This window comes from Malus sylvestris, chromosome 10 (genome assembly GCF_916048215.2).
Source record: "Malus sylvestris chromosome 10, drMalSylv7.2, whole genome shotgun sequence".
NCBI lineage: Eukaryota > Viridiplantae > Streptophyta > Magnoliopsida > Rosales > Rosaceae > Malus > Malus sylvestris.
In genome coordinates, this window is record NC_062269.1 from 41,179,893 (window position 1) to 41,193,943 (window position 14,051).

General features: G+C 38.8%; 1 protein-coding gene and 1 long non-coding RNA gene across 2 annotated transcripts in view; one reads left to right on the plus strand and one right to left on the minus strand.

Annotated features, from left to right (window-relative positions):
- The window catches only part of LOC126585180 (cysteine-rich receptor-like protein kinase 25), an 82,751-nt gene that overhangs the window by 26,744 nt on the left and 41,956 nt on the right, over window positions 1-14,051 (minus strand). The gene's annotated exons all lie outside the window — the stretch shown is intronic.
- LOC126585209 (uncharacterized) lies at window positions 275-1,997 on the plus strand. The gene is made up of 2 exons (XR_007610364.1): window positions 275-719; window positions 1,721-1,997. It is a non-coding gene; the product is annotated as an uncharacterized LOC126585209 (long non-coding RNA).

The window sequence follows — 14,051 nt, forward strand, 5'->3', positions numbered from 1 at the left end:
AAATAGATCTCGAACCCATGAACACATAGACGAAACTCGTTTGCGAGTCCGAATTATAACAGTATAGTTACGGACATTTGAAGTTCTGAACTATAGTTTGTGGAAAGCATGGGTTAAAGGTTAAGTTAGTAAAGAAATAATAATAATAAAAAAAAATAGAAGAGGGAACCTGCCAGATTTTTATTAAAAGGACATGAAATGAACTATTGGAATAAAAAAAAAAAAAAAGGAACGGCACATATCTTCCCCCCCCCCCAACATATTTCATGAAACCGTGAGTCCACCGGCCAAAATTCAAACCGGCCAATTCAGGCCAATTCCTACAATTTTCCAGTTGATTTTCCTACCTCCTTCACCTGCAACTTGCTCAATTACCTTCCTCCTTCCCTCTCTACCAAAAATTAAGGGTTTTTAAGGTCTATTTCATGTAGAACTCCATAGGAGAACCCGGGGGTTCTCGACGACGAATTGTCATTCCGGAGAGTATCACCATTCACCATCACCCTTAATCCACTTCCCTTGGACCCAAGAACAAGACCCAACTGGTGGTTGGGGCGTTGGAACACCAAGGAAGCCGAATTGAAGAACACCCACCTTAGGGTTTCGTTGGAAGCGAGCCAATTTGAGGGCCTTCTTGGCCAAATTGGACTTGGCCACAAGCGGTGACAAGAACGTGATGCCTTGACTATCGTGCTAGGGTACATTAGCACGGACTACAGGTGAGTGACTGTAATATATGTGATATTGTTAATTACCTGGTTGTCATAATTATGATCCTGTGTAGATATGAATTGGTTTTATGAATATGTTATATTGAATTGTTATTCCAATACTTCGACCTCAAATTATGTTTATGAAATGGGGTGTGGCAGGTATATTGGAAATGTGGTTTGATTTGTATGATTGGCATGTTGAGATTAATGTGAGGACTAGTAATGACCGTTAACCATTATGATAGGAATTCGTTACTTTGATATGGTTTCATCTTCCACTTCGGTGATTGATTCTAAATTTAGTAATGGTGCCTAATCTTCCTTTGTTGAGTTTTGTAAATTAAGTAACATGTGCTTGTCTCGTTTCTTTGAGCTGCCGTACTTTCTGATTGTTGGTCTTCTGCGATTCCGTTGAGTGATGGTACGGAATCGTATTCACTCGAATTCCGTTGAGAGATGGTCCGGAATCCCTTTTATTCTGTAATTCCGTTGAGTGATGTTCCTGAATCGTATCTAACTTAGGTTTCATGTAGTTGTTGTTATGTATTGTACTTGGCGATTTCGTTGAGTGAGGGTCTGGAATCGTATCCACTTGGATTCCGTTGAGAGATGTTCCGGAATCCCTCCTATTTCATGATTCCGTTGAGTGAAGGTTTGGAATCTTACTCACCTTAGAATTTATTGAATTTGAATAGAGATGGATTCAAAGGTGTAGACTTCGGCCAAAATGTGTCGCTTTAACTTACTTTGCATTGTGTTGTATGAGAAGATGGTTATGAGATGTTGTGATTGGTGTCAGACGAACCGTTGGATGTCTGGGTGACTCATTCGGGGTTTACAAAAGTTAGTATTGATTTCTTATGAATGATTTGTATTCAAGATATGTAAACTGTGTTTGATGGTTGGCATTAGCATTATTATCACATACTTGATATTATTGTCACTCTCCTAAGCTTCGCAACTTATCCAGGTTGTTGTTTGCCTGGTGCACCATTCCGATGGTGTAGGCACTGAGCGTACAAGTGACAGGTTTGAGTAGACTTCGAGAAGTGTGTAGGTGGGGTAGCAGTGCAGTTATCAGAGACTTGAAGCGTTAGGTCACCCTTGTTCCACTCTTGTACTTTATCTTTTGGGACTTTCTTTTGAGCACCTCATACTTGTTCTTAGTAAAGCTAAGATTATGCTTCTTTTTGGGATGTACATATTTGTAAATATTTTGCGGAGAACTTAGCCACCTTCACATTATTTTGGGTTATCAGTTAAAGTATTTCATTCCGTAACTTATACCGTATTCAACGAACATTATTTTCCTTGTCACGTTTCGATTTTCAACGTATGTTGGGATCGGGACGTGACACTTTCTCTCACTGTCTCCCTTCCACTCTGCCATGCCAGGATCGGCATGGCTTTGCTGCGCCGAACAAAGAACGAAGTGACGGGGGAAGGAACCTAACCCCAATTTGAAACTCTATTGATAAAAAGACGATTCTACCCCTCCAACTCATCATCCTAACCGTGGGATCTGAAGATGAGATGGGCAGCCTCATCATTTTATACAATAAAAATTTTCTGGAACCCAGTAGCTGGTCAGAGACAAAATTAACCTCCTAACTTTTAAAAACTACCTTCCAACCCAACCCTAAATCCCACGGTTTTGTTGTAAATAAAGCAAAATCGAGGGGGCAGGAATCGACCTCAAAAGACAAAATTACCCTCCTAACTTTTAATAACTACCTTCCAACTCGGTCCCAAATCCCATGGTTTTGTTGTAAATAAAGCAAAATAAAAAACAAATGAACAGCGCCTGCCCTCCCCCTACTTTAAAATAGATAATGAAAATGATCCAGAATCAAATCGTTTAGGAGACGAAATTATATAATTTCACTGGATCGAGAAAAGAACATATAAACTTTTATATTTACCATTTTGTTCTTGTATCACATTGTACTTTTTCATCGCTCTTCTTCTAAAGAAAAGGCAGCCTACCAAGGAAAGCAATATGGCAATTGAAACAACAATCACCACTATGATCCATGATGAGATTTGTTCATCATTTCCTAAAGAAAATAATATTATTTTCTATGCCTTGAGATCAAAGACTTTTAGTTCGTTATCTTGTATGCTTAAAGGGTGGAGGTCCAGATCTGATCAAGTCATCAGTTTAATTCACTTTTAATATTCTCATGACAGTAAAACCACTAAGTGAACTAGATCTGAGAACTGATGGAACTTTGAATCATCAAAAGACTGGAAATAACTTGAATGTATGTTGGGGAACACATTATAACACCAAATCTATTAATTGAAAGACAAAACAAAGAGAGTCGAGCAAGGTTAGACGTCTTGCAGTTTCTTCTCTTTGCAGTTACAAAGGGTTGAGTACTAAAGAGGGGTGAGTGGTAAACGAGTTTACACAAGAGAATCGATACTACAGCATTTAGAGAAGGTAGCAGAGCTTTTACATAGACAAAATATGTCTTTCTAAGGGAAGTCTAAGGCTAAAAAGGCGCAGAATCTGGACAAAGCACAGCTTTCTGGGTATTTGCTTGACTAAGAGGCAAGTTGTTTGTTTGATTGGTTGAGTGTCCTTGTCTCTGGGCCCTCTTCCCCCTTTTATAGGCAAATTAACCCGACTGTGTTGGTTCTGCTCTTGCCAGAAAGCAACTCGAGGGTAGTGAGTCATCAGCATTTTTACATGTTCTGCCATTTAGAAAGTGTTTTTGGGCCGAGAGTAGGTTGATTTCCATCAATTGTCACTTCCCTTGTAAGCACCTAGCCTTTGCATTAATGGGGAGCCGTCATATTGTCTCGAGATGGGTATCTGGGCTTGGTGTTGGGCCTTGGGCAAAATCTCCTTTATTGAGCTCTTTTGGGCTTTCCTTTCTTTAAGTCCAAATTTCAAATATTAACCCAAACAAGTAGTAAGTGCTCGCAATTGTTCGGTCAAAGGCTTGACGATTTCTAGTGTTGTGGCCCGTTGAGCAAGAGATGAGGACATATCTCATTGGAATCCATTAGTTGAACTTAGTGACGACCAACCGTATATGGAATGTGTAAACCCCATCTCAAATTACTGTAAAGCACTTATTTTACATCAGACGAGTTTGGATGCCAACGAAATATATATTCACACGTTTTCACAGCACTCGTCACGTAATATTTCGGTTAAATGCAAGTTTCTCGCTGGAATCAGAGCTTTCAGTGAAAAAAAAAATTTACATGTAATTAACATTATTTTGCAATTGCAATCCATTGTATATTTAGGCACCAATCTTAGTTTAATTAAATAAATTATATAATACAATTTACAAACATTTTTTTTCCTTATACATTTTTCAGCTTCTTGTATATATATGTTTCAATTTTGACTTTTTTGAATTTTAACACGAATTTAGTTAATAACGAAAAAAACTTAGACTCATCCTGTGAGAATTTTCTTAAACTAATTAATATAGTTTAACATATACGCTGTCAAGTTTCTTTGTTTCAAATCTTTAGTAAGGGAATTATAGGTTACCAACATTCAACCAGACCTCTCTATCTCTCTGCAAAAAAACCCTAAACTTTATCCCCTCTCCTGCCGCCAGCCTATGGCTTCTGCTTGGGGTTGGTGGCAGCTAACTTTTCAAGCTTGTTTTCCTCCTTCTCCTCCTCTCTATCCTTCCCTTCCTACCCAGCTCCTGCGATGGCCCCCTTTCCCGTCCTTAACCTGGGGATCGACACACCTTCTTCGGAAGGAGTGGATGGAGCACCATCTATGGGCCTTTTGTCTTTCCCCGCACTTCCAGTGGCCCCGTTTCCTGCCAAGGAACAATGGAGCAACCCACCATCTACAGGTGGTGTGGATGGAGTATTATCTCCGGGTTGTTTGCCCATGTCTCATGGTAATTTGATTTGTCACAGATATGAATTTGGCTAATAATATATGTATGTTTTTTCTTAGGTGAATGTTCGCGGTTATTTTAAAATACAAACATGGAATCACGGAATTCAAATGGGATCATTGGTTGCTTATGATCCTAACATTGGTAAAATCTTTATGTATATTTAACCGTGTATTTGTATTGACCTTTATAAACAGTTACGACAAACTAAATCATAACTTTCTCCTTCTAATTTTGTTTTCTTTTATCATCCATATCTTTCTTTTCTCTCTTCTTGTATGCGGCTCTATTGTGCGAACCAAGTGCTCAATGAAATGCCTTAATTGACAAACCTTGACAGTCCTCAACATTACTCGATAATTTCCTACTGCTACCCTCGACTGGTCATAGTAGTTGTCGACATACGTTCGCGTAAGCTTTTGGCAAATGTCCATAGGAATTGGCAAGTACCCACTAGGTACTCAACGAAATGGTCCATTGAAGTTGTTGTTTTTTTGTTGAAATTAAGACTTTTATTTGAACATTCTTGCTCCGCCACTGCAAAAACGTATATAATACGAACATCTTGAAATGACTTATCACGTGATGGGGGTGTGAGGGAGAACAACCTAGTAGTGTAACAATGCCATTAAGTGGGGCCACTTCTCTCAATTGGCCAAATTTAACACTCAATGGGCCATGATGACATGAGAAAAGTACTACGAAAATTAATTACAACCCTTCTTTTGGGAAAGGAATACCTTTTTATTCTAATAAATTGTAACTTGGGGATTTGGATATTTATTTGATTTTGTGACTGCACCTAGGTCGAGCCCTAGATTGCCTACATACCCTTGTTGAGGGATCAAGTCACTCGTAGTTCGTGAATTTGTTGAGGTTTGATGCCTTGTGCAGTTTTAGTTCATGTAGGCGATGACTTTGAGTCGTTGGAGCGTTTGATGGCTTGTACAGTTTTAGCTCATGCCTTGTACATTTTTAGCTCATGCGGGCGAGGACTTTGAGTCGTTGGAGCGTTTGATGCCTTGTGCAGTTTTAGCTCATGCGGGTGAGGAGCATTTTGAGCCATTGGAGCAGTTGATGCCTTGTACAGTTTTAGCTCATGCGGGCGAGGAGCATGGACATGGCTTCATGCCATTTGAGTCTTGTTGTAGCTTTGTGCCATTTAAGTCTTGTTATGGCTTCACGCGCCCTTGATACTTGATATGGCTTTGTGCCATTTGATACTTGATACAGCTTCGTGCCATTTGAGTCTTGTTACGGCTTCGTGCCCTTTGTAATTTGAACTGGCTTTATGCCATTTGAAGTGGCTTCGTGCCATTTGAGGCTTTTCTTCGGCTTTGTTGCATGAGCAACATACATTAATTTGTAAATCTAAGAAATGTGCTTCCAGACTTCTTTTTTACTCTTCGTAGAATTTGTAATTACTTGGTCAAAGTAGCAGAAGTGAATTTAGTTTATATAAACTAGGGATTCATCTTGATTTCTTGGTTGCATCTAAAATTTGATATCAGACTGCCTACGTATCCTTAACGGAATCAAATCGGTGTAGTTCGTAAATTTTGATTTGGATTTGTAGACTTGTGTTCAGACTTGGTAAAATGAGAAGTCAATTGGATCTATTTAAAACCCATATATATGACATTTGGTAATCGCCTAATAGACTTTGTGCAATAGGACTTTAATTTGTCTTCTCTTTAAGTAGCTTTGAAGACAGAAAATGAGACCTCCACAAAGGATAAAGCCATCCCACTTTTTTTATTTTCTTCCCTTTGAACTTTCAACTCTTTTAACATGAGATTTTAAACCCATTTGGACAGCCAGCTTTACTCTCCTTTTTTTTATGTCTTTAGAGCAGTTCCACCCCTAAAGACTTTGCGCCAGCACCCAGCGCATTTATTCACTCAAGTGAACAGTAATAGACTGGAGTGAACAGTAATAGGCCAAAGCATCTCCACTCCTAAAAAAATGCGCTGGCACCCAGCGCATTTATTTGGTGTGTTTTTTTTTTAAGTTTATTTCGGATAAGATTTTTAACCAATTTCGGATAAAATTTCAAATAAACTTAAAAAAAACACACTAAAATAAAATTACATAAACTCATCAAATAAACTAAAAAAAACACACTAAAATGAAATTACATAAACTCATCAAATACACTTTATTTGGTGAGGTTATGTAATCTTATTTGATGTGTTTAAATAAAGTACAAAAAAAAATTGAAATTGCATAAAGTTCTAAAAATAAATAAGAAATTACACAAAGTACTAATAATCAATAAGAAATTACAAAAAGTACTAATAATAAATAAGAAATTACACAAAGTACTAATAATAAATATGAAATCACACAAGAAATAAAGTACTACAAATAAATATGAAATTATACAAAGTCTCTGGAGCTAGGATATGTGGTGCTAGGATCTTCGTTGATAGGATTTGTGTAGCTATAACCCCCTCGACTTGTTTCCGCATCTCTTTCACGCCTCATTCGCACGACGTCTCTTTTTTCTGATGTACAAAAATATTTTGAATTCGGAGACAGTCCTACTAGAGACTTGTTCATAATGTCATGATCTGCTTGAGCTATCATTTCTTCTCTAAGAATATCATTTTCTCGATTAAGTGATTCTCTAATCATCTCGTTCTCTCGATTAACTATTGCTCTTTGTCTCTCAGCCGCCGCATCAAGTCTCTCAGTAGTTGCTAATATTGCTGCCATAGCATCATTTTTTTTCTCATCTCTAACCGCTTCCCGCGCCAATCTCAGTTCACCTTGGCGAGTAAGTTCCTCCATATATTTAGTGTAGTCATTTTTGGAAGAACTACATTTTTTATTTGATGCCTTTTTACCTTGAGGCCTGAGAGACTGACGAGTCGGTTGGGTCTCCGGCACTTCTTCAAGTGTCTCTTCCGTGTCTTCAAATGTGTCGCCTTCTTGTTCAGTCGTGTCTGGTTCTGGCAAACTGTATAGACCTATGCCGTGCATGAAAACTTCTGGACCAGTTGACACAATTTTGTATCTGGGGCAATCTTTGACAATTTGCCAACATTCCCATCTATTGAATGATTTGTTGCGGTTCTTCGCATTGTAGAAAGCTTGTGCTTGTAGTGTCTATAAATGTGGGATGAGATAGTATTATAAAAAATGTGGGTGTAACACAAATAAATAAATTAAAATATTGATGCGGGTGGAATACATATAAATAAATAAAAATATTATCACCTGATCCACTAAGCTTGTCTTGCTACGTAGATTACTGGAAGCATGAGAGATGGCGTTTTTCCAACAAGTAAAGGATGCGTTGAGTTTTTTCCAACGACCTTGAAGACCTTGACTATTTCTGGCGTCTTTTCCATGTACATCGCAAAACGCTTTCGTAATTTTACTCCACATTTCTCGCTTATCCATCTCATTACCCGTAATCAGGTCATGAGTTGTGTGAACCCAACATTCACACAATGTAACATCTTCAATGAGCTTCCATGTAGACATTTTTTTCTCTTAAAGTGTAGAAAATATTGAAATGTAGAAAGTGTAGAAAATATTGAAATGTGGTGTAAGGTGGAAGATGAGGGCTAGGTATTTATATAAAAAAAAAGTTAAAAATTTTCTGTATTTAAAAAAAAAATTCTGTATTTTTTAATAAATTTTAATTTATGTATTAATCTGGACCGTTGGATTTGTAAAATATTCAAATCCAACAACCCATAAAGTGCCACGTGGTCAACGGTCATAATTCTGACCGTTGGGCCCTTTTTTTTTTTGGGAAAAATGTGGACCGTTGATCTGTGATCGGACGATCTAGATCAAAATTTAAATCTAAATTTTTTTTACCGCTGGAAATCCAACGGTCTAGAAAAACTAGCCGTTGGAAATCCAACGGCACATAGCGCGCCACGTCGCCTCCCCGGTGAGAACTGAGTACTCCTACGCTGCGGTCCCTGCCTGTCGGCCACTCACACCCATGCGCGCGTCAACTGCACGCGCCTAGCGCAAAAAAAAAATAAATTAAAAAGCCGTTTGACGCCACACTGGCGTCAACATGGTCTCAAATGGACCGAGCCACGCCTCAGTCAATTTTGGACTGGGCTAGAGACCGGCTTGGGCTGGGTGACAGTCGATTGTGTCGGCTGGAGGGGATTCACTGGGTGCTGGCCTATTTTTTCGGCAGGGTGCTGGGCAAAAAGCCCTCCGGTGGAACTGCTCTTAAGGCTTCAAAGTTCAACACCCACGTGGGGTGCAGACTGGACTCCCAATTTCAATACTTCTTCTTTTTCTTTTAGTATGTACTTGAAGAATGGAGCAGCAACTAAGGATAAAGTGTCATTATGTATTGTAGCAAGTACACAACAAATGCCTAGTCATAATCGTGACTAATGTTTGAAAGCCACGTGATTGGCATTCCAAACTTTTAGAAGAATTTTTATTTCCCTCCTCTTGCTGTTTCTTTCTATTTGTTTGTCTTTTAATGCATGGATGAACATGTCTTCTTTTCTTTTGAGTTTTAAACTCATTTCTTCCTTTTGTTGTGGGGAGAGAGTTTACTTGGAAGCAAGGTATAAAATATCGATAATATCGGAAATATTGGTAGTCCAAAAACACGGAAATATAGATGGAAATATCGGGATATTATCGATATTGATAAAAATAATATGGAAACCACGGAAATTGTAAGAAAAACTTGGAAATTTTTATTGAAACTTTGCAGGATGTTTATTTAGTCAATTATCTATTAGTTTATCACAAAAAAATTGGAAGGAAATGCATTGCATGATGGATTTAACTTATTTAAGTTGATTATATAGCGAGATGGCAAACATTGTGAGTGTAGAAAATATGTAGTAATTAATGAAAGAAATTTAAACACACCATAATCATTTATATATAATGAATTAGTACAATATTTTACACTTTATACATTGCATGGTAAGATACATGAGTGACTTAGTACCACATAAAGTTCCTATGAGGTTCAAAATTTTCACTATCTTCACATCTCTATGTGTAGAGTAAGTGTATTGTGAAGAGTAGTTATCAAATGATAAATCCCCAAAATAGTTTTGCATGTAATTGTTAACATGTCACCCATATGGATCCGAAATTGGTGACGTTGTCCATAAGCAAAATCATTTGAAGATTGAGTCTCGGATTCTTTCCATGAGTCGCTCGATTCCATCCTAACAGGAATGAGATATGAAGGGTAGGGAAATGGTTGGTTATGAGTATAACCATAGTTACTACTTCTCACTCCAACAGAGTCTGAAGTTATAGATAACGAGTCATCTTCTTGACTTGACAAAATCCCCTTGCCTCTTTCTCTACGAGTATAGTCCTTCCCTATGGCACCAATTCCTGGTCCTGCTCGCCTACTGTCATGGTCCTCATCCTGTGTTGCATGCGTGAAGTTTGCTTCACTAGTGAATGGGCTCATAAATCCGGGAGGTGGTCCAACACAGTTTCCATATCCACCACTACCTCTAACTCTACTATATCCCTCACCACTACCTCCAGCTCCACCTCCGGTGGTAGGTGAGTCTCCTGATCTTGTAGTAGAGCTATCATTAGTATCAACATGATCTTATGGTTGTGTAGGATTGGAAGAAGGTGGAATTCCAGTGTTTCTTGGTTTTGGGCGTAAAAGTTCTTCGAAGGGGTCAGCATTGCTAGATCCCACCTTCTCCTCTAATACTTTTTCTACATTTATCCCTTCATTACGTGCTTCTTTAGTAACTCTGGGAGCTGGGTTGCCTTCATCATCATCTAAATGAAGAGGTCTAATCCATTGATAAAGTTGGTTACCCTCTGTATCATCATCTTCAGCAATAATATCAACCACATCTAGTGGGTCACCACGGTCGACATGATCTATTTCTGCTTCCTTATCTCAAATTTGAAGCTTCATGTTGTAGTAGTAATAAACTAATTTTTCCAACCTACTATGAGCCAACCTATTTCTTTGCTTTGTGTGTATGAGTGCAAATGTGCTCCAATTTCTTTCACAAGCAGATGAGGAAGCTGTTTGTGATAATACTTTGATTGCTAACTTTCTCACAATTGGTGCATCAGTCTCATACATGATCCACCATTCAGCTACAATGAAAAACAATGTTGATAAGCCTAATAACTCCAACAAATTCTATTATAAACTGATAGTGAAATATGTTTACACTCACTAGGAGACATTTTTGTTCGAGCAGCAACTGATGTTGGTTCTCTAAAAGTTCTTCTTGCATCTTTAAACCATTTTAGCTAAATTCAATAAATCGTGTTAGTTTAATCCAACAAAGTAATTATTATCATTTAAGTAATTGTGTACCTCATTTCCAAATTGGCCAACTAATGGTGATGCAGGGTCTAATTTAGAGTATACATTATGTACAGCACGTATAAGGGTACCATCATATCCAACACCGGGTCTGTATTGGTATCGAGGATTCAAATAATATGTTGTTCAAAGAAATACATACTCTAATAAGAGAAATAATACTTATGCTACTACAGAAATGAATTGCAAATTATGACATAATTTATACCTGCTGCATGCAAATCGTGGTATAATGTTTTATACCATCGGTCATCAATTATCTTTATGACCCACCTTGCACCATGTTTTCTTTCCAAGTCATCCTTCACTACACGAATTAACTCATATATTGCCCCCATAGTATGATACACTTCTGTGTCAACAATCCGTAAAACTTTGTAAAAGGTTCAAACACTTGGCACACATGTTCTGATTGAGTCCAAAAAGCATGATCAAGCACTATACTTTCCACCATACGACCTGCATTTGAGCGGCTAAAATTGTGGTTGGCCCAATCGTCACTATTGAATAGTTGCTTCAACCCTGCTTTCTTCTTAAGTAGGCTGTCTAATGCAATATAGTTGGTGGCGAATCAAGTGGTAGCTGGACGAATAATTTCTTCTTTGCAAAATTCACGCATCTTTGCCAACAACCAACCGTGATTGTAAATATAATTTGTGATCGTTCTAGCTCTTTTTACCACAGTAACAACATTCTCTCTCTTCCCCATTGCCTCAAACATGAGATCAATACAATGTGTTGCACATGATGTCCAAAACACATTATGATGCTTCATTAACTTTTTTTCCAGCTTTGACAAATGCAGAACTGTTGTCGGTCACGACTTGGACAACATTATGCTCTCCCACCTCCATGATTACATCCCTCAATAATTTGTAAATACACTTGTAGTTATTTATATGGTCTGAAGCATCAACAGAGTTCAAAAAAATTGTCTTTCCCTTGGAGTATACCATGAAGTTTATGATAGACAATCTGGTCGGGCCAGTCCATCCGTCACACATGATTGTGCAACCATTAGTTTCCCACTTTGACCTCAACTTGTTAACATACTCGCCAATGTCTTTATACTCCATATCCAAATATTTGTTTCTTTCCTTATAGGGAGTGGGAGGTTCTTTTCCATATCCAAATATGATGTGATGATGCCTTCTCAGCAGGGACATTTTCATAGATAAAGAACTTGCTAATTAGACGCCCTATTCCCTCATTCACATTACCTCCAGTGAAATAACTCCAAACACTCTTTTGACGTGCTTTGGATGACTTATATAAACTTGGGGCTATTGGTGGTGTTGTTTGTGATTCTCTAACACTTGCTCCCCATCTCATTTGTGCACCACCACTTGTCCCGGAACCTTGTGCTCTATTAGGAATTTTATGAAGGTGTTCTCTTTCCCATGCTGACTGTTTGGAGGCCCGTAATGCTTGTTTCAAACTGCGTAGTTCTTCTGGTCTCATGTCATCATCACATTCGTCCTCATCGTCATCATCATCACTGGCAACCGCTTGGCCAATGACTTCTCCTGGTAGCCTAGCTCGAATATTTTCCATTCCATGTGTTATCTTTTCCTTCTGCTGTTTTTTATTTTTTAATAATGTGGTGATGAATGCCTTCACTTCTGGGGGGACATTATCGCATCGTTGGACAATTTTTGCTGGATCTAATCCACTAAGATGGTATTTAAGTCGTGTCACTCCGCCACTCTTCATTACCCAACACAATATTTGCAAATTGTGCCATGTTTGTTTCCGTCTATTGGGTCTCCATGTTCCCAAGCTGGATCACGTTTAAGAACTCCACTGGACATCTTAAACGTACCTTCATTTCTTTTTCATGAAAATTAGACAATTTTTTTTGGCCAAAAAATATAGTAGTGATGACGGTTATATAAGAAAACCTAAATAATAAAGTTATTCTACAGAAGAAATAAATACGAAGTAAAGAAAATTATTGTAAAATTTTAAGTAATTATAAAAATAATATGGAATAATAAAACCTAATATTAATGAATATGTGAACACGGAAAATTCTTGACATGAAAGAGACAAGAACAACCACAACTACGCAACCATTTCACGGCCAATTGCGCAGCCACTGCATTCTCGCCGTCACTGCCAAGCCATTGCACAGCCACCATCCTTGCCGCACTGCCTTTGTCATCCTTGCTGGTTGCCGCACTGCCTCACGTCCTCGTTGCACCAACTGCCACACACTATTGCACTGCCTGTCATCCTTGCCCTTATCATTGAGCACAGCCGCCGAGTACAGCAGATCATCAGGCAGCTGGAGTAGTGACGATGAAATGATCGTCAGCCGTTTCGCCGCCATCCTCCAAGCACTCGCATCTGACTGAGCAGATCATCACTGGTTTTTATTTCCACTTGTTGAAGGACCATGAACCGTGCCCCCTTCCTCTTCCTCATTTCCATTTGAACTTTTTGCAGCCGCTGCTACTTTGAGCCACAGAGACCAGAGAGAGAGAGAGAAAACATCCATTGGAGACAACATCAAGTTTCTTCTGGTCCTCTCCTTGGCTATTAACTGCACCCTGAACCCCAATCAAGTTGGAAATGCTGGCCCTCTGCAACAGGGAGACGATCCGTTTGCATTCCAACGAAATGCTAGAGAGCATGTGATCGTAGGTTCAATTGGGGTTGCAGGCTGCAGCGGTGCAAATTCTGAGATTTCCTTCCCCCATGTGGTCAATTAGAGTTGAAAATAAATGGAGAGGTGTAGTGGCAGCTGAAGCTCGGATTTGTGAATCAATTAGAGCAAAACTTGAGGATCGGGTGAAGCTTTAGCGAAGTGGGTTACTGCAGGAAGCAGCTATTCTCAAATTTGCAGGCGTGAGTCTGCAGCTGCTCATCCTCTCTGCTTTGTAGCTGAAGCGGGTTGGCTAGCAGCTGAGCTGGTAAACAAAATCAAAGAAATGGATGACTGGCTGAAATGGTGCTGGTATGTGGTTGCTTAGAGTCCTACCACTTTGATGTCCTCGTCTTTCCCCTAACGCCTGGATCTCTGCATGCATATATATATATGGCAGGTGACTGGCTTGTCCCGTCGTCTGCATGCATATATATATATATATTTTATTTGCTTGTTTGTCTTGTCATCCGCATGCATAT